Here is a 3,832-nt window from a genome sequence, read left to right on the forward strand (position 1 = left end):
CATCCTGGCCCATCCTCACCCTTCTGCCCCCAACCCTCACCTCCTTGTACCCCCAATGTTTTTCCCAATAAAAGGGAAAAAAAAAGACAAATTGCATTAGGAAAATCCGCTGTCCTAGACTTCTCCAAAGTACTGAAGAGCAATGATGTCAGTCTGGAAACTAAGGTGTGCCTAATCCAGACCATGGTCTTTGCAATACGTTCTATGCATCGGAAAGCTGGACAAAGGCTATGGATGACAGAAGGAGAGTTTAAGCTGTGGTGCTGGAGAAGAGTATTGAATATACCATGGGCTGCTAGGAGAACAAACAAATCCGTCCTAGAAAGGGTGAGACCAGAATGTTCCCTGGAGAAAAGGATTGTGAAGCCTCATCTGACATATTTTAGACAAGTTGCAAAGAGGGACCAGTTCACGGAGAGGGACGTCATGCTTGGGAGGGCAGAGGGACAGCGCAAGAGAGGAAGACCTCGATGAGATGGGTTGATTCAGTGACCGGGAAATGGGTGTAGGGGTGTCAGAGATAATAAGACTGGCACAGTATAGAGCAGTGTTTAGGGCTGTTGTAATATATAGGGTCGCTATGAATCACAGGTGACTCAACAGCACACAACAACAACAACTCTTAAGTATAACCTATGGCTTCACTGAATATTCTAAATACTGACTACACACTGTCTCATTGACTGAAAGCCGTTTTCTGTACTAATTATCAATGGTCACTTCTCATTCACAACTAAATTATCAAGTCTGTGTACTGTCATTCTATAAACCAAATGCTTTACCACTGAGTCAATTTTGATTCAAAGTGACCCTACAGGGCACAGCAGAAAGCCCCACATGGTTTCTAAGGCAATAATCTTTAAGGAAGCAAAAAATCCTATCATTCTTTTAGAAAGTAGCTAGCAGATTTAAGCCAAATGACCTTTTAGTTAATAGCCAAGAGCTTAAACACTGGGCTACCAGGACTCCTTAACACTAGAAGTCATTATTTTAGAAAAACAAATCATGTAGGTTATTTTCAGAACTATCATTTTCTTTTACTTATTTATGTTTGTGTGTATGTGTAAATGGTACAGGAGAAGTTTCACCTTCCTTCTTCAGCCGAGCATCTGGTAGATATGAACCGCATACCTTCAGCATTGCAGTACAGCTTCTTGCCACTAGGCCAACAGAGCTCCCTCAGAACTATCATTTTCTAATAAAGCTCTGGTGGCTAAGTGGTAAGGAGTTGCACTGTCAATCCAAAGGCATTAGGTTCAAATTCTACAGCTGTTTGTGGAAGAAAGATGGACAATCTCTGTTTGTGGAAGAAAGATGGACAATCTCTTGTGCAATTTACTGTCACTGAAAACCTTCAGGAGAATCAGCTATTCCAAATTGATGGTACAGAGTAATAATCACTTTCTTAAATTATTAAAATGAATTGTCAAAAATGTATACAATTAATGATAAAACTCAGTGACTGCAAAAGAAATAACTTCAAAAAGAAAATTAGTAAATATACAGAAGGTAAAAAAAGTTTGCCTTTTAAATGGAGAGGAAGTCAAAGCAATTTCAAAATAAAATGTTTTAGATTTAGAGACAAAATAGAAATATACAGAGTAATCTCCAAGAAAAGGAAAAAGACCTTCCCATCAAAGTAAACAAAGAGAAAAATCATAAAGACTCAGTAAACACCAAAATAGTGGCAATGTAGGAAATGAAAAGTCGTAAAATTAATATAGGAAAGCAAATGGAACCAAGAAATCAGCAACACCACACACAAACACACACCAGAAAAACAAACAGGGTAGCAAAATGACAACAATAAAATGTTATCTATGGATAACACCTTATCATATGAACAATATCTCATGAATTACCAAAAAATACAAGTTTGTCTTGGATGAAGTGCAACCAGGTTGATTTGTAAGGCAAGGATGCTGAAATTCCCTCTTACATACTTTGGGTAATTGCATTTTACAGCATAGAACATAACAAATTATGGCTAATAGGGGATCCCAAAATACTTAACTGTGCTCATATGAAGCCTACAGATAGAATAGTTGTTTGAACAGAGCAAGAGGACATTATCAAATCAGTAAAGATATACATCAGGGTTATATCATTGCTCCATGCTTTCAAACTCTATGCTGAGCAAATAATTTGAGATGCTAGAAGAATATGGCATCAGAAATGGAGGAAGACTGATCAACAACCAGCGTTATGCAGATGACACAACTATGCTTTTGGAAAGTGAAGAAGATTTGAAGTATTTACAGATGATTACACACTAGAGTCTTCCATTATGGTCCTCAACATTAAGACGGTCCTCAGCACTGTACCAACAGGCAACATTATGACAGATGGTGAAAAGATTGAAGGAAATTATGAAATAATATCATTTGAATCACATGCAAGTTAAATCTTGCTCAAGAATATTCAAAAAAAGCACATTAACAGAGAATTGCCAACAATTCAAACTGGATTAAGAAGAGGCCATAGCATAAGGGCTATCAAGGCAAATGACAGATAAATCTTGCCTAAAAGCAGAGAACACTAAAACAATGCTTCTGTCTTACTGACTAGGTGAAGAAAATGTTACTCAAATGGAAAAAAAAGAAAGAAATAATAAAGGAACAGCAATGAATGAATGGAAATCCAAGCTCTCTATAAATGTTCATTAAAATATCAAAAAAAGTTAAAAAGACAAGAAAAAAGAAATAGTGAAGGAAAATATAAAGCATGTGAGGAGTACTAGAAACAACAGATGAAGACTCCACTGGTCTGGTCTGAGATCTTGAAGGAAGAGGGGATGGGATCAAGGAGAAAGAGTATGTAGAGAACTTATTTATCCTTTATAAATGGTTTTCCCTAGTAAAAGGTGATGATTTTTTAATCCTCTACTTCAAAAGGGTAAGAAAGGGAGAAAAATATAGAAAAAAAGAAAACCAAATTTTCACAGAAGTATTTTTGTCAGAAAAAAAAAAATAACCTCAGTATCATATAGAATATTTCTTATAACCATCAGGACAAATCAAACTCCTTTCTTCAGAATCAAATTACCCTTTTCTAGAAACCATTAGGATTGCTGAAAAAACATTTTTTTTCCTCCTACGGCAACTGCAATATCATAGTGTAAAATGATCTATCAAGAGGCAAAATAGCTAACACAATGCAATAATAAATAATTCAGTGCAAAGCCTGAGATCATAAGCAGGGCATAAAGTTATCTGTAATAGTCTTGATACAGTCTTCATATAAATTACTCTTAGAGAAAGACATTTCATATTGGTAACCCTACAGCTAAACCACAACATATAAAATGCACCTGAGTCTGTGCATAGACACTATAAATGTGATAACTAAACTCATTTTGCAAATAAAGATGCCCAGTCTAGGTTTAAAGAAAAAATTTACACATTCTATATTTTAAAACAATCATAATACTATGGTTCTACAACCTTTTTTGGGGGGATTGTTAAAGAATGCTTAATTTTATAATGTTTTTCTTTTTTTAATTTTATGCTTGTGATTCTAACATGATTCATTTCTTTAATGAAGATACATATAGGAATGCATTTCTTCAAATAATCAATTTTTTTACTTGAAAAATTATAAAGTATCATTTTCAATTGCAATGCAAATCATCATTTTTAACAGAAGTTCATATTTACTGACCATACTCACTCACTGGCCTTGAGTCAAAAATGACTCATAGGTGACTTGCTAGAGGATTTTTGGAGGCTGTAAATTGCACGGGGGTAGACTGCCCGTCTTTCTTCCAGAGAGCTGCTGTGGATTCCAACTGCCAGTGAAGCACCACCTTTGGGTTAGAAGTAAGGAGAGGAGC

Source organism: Elephantulus edwardii, unplaced genomic scaffold, assembly GCF_000299155.1.
Source record: "Elephantulus edwardii isolate Elephantulus edwardi_28Jun2011 unplaced genomic scaffold, EleEdw1.0 scaffold00084, whole genome shotgun sequence".
Lineage (NCBI taxonomy): Eukaryota > Metazoa > Chordata > Mammalia > Macroscelidea > Macroscelididae > Elephantulus > Elephantulus edwardii.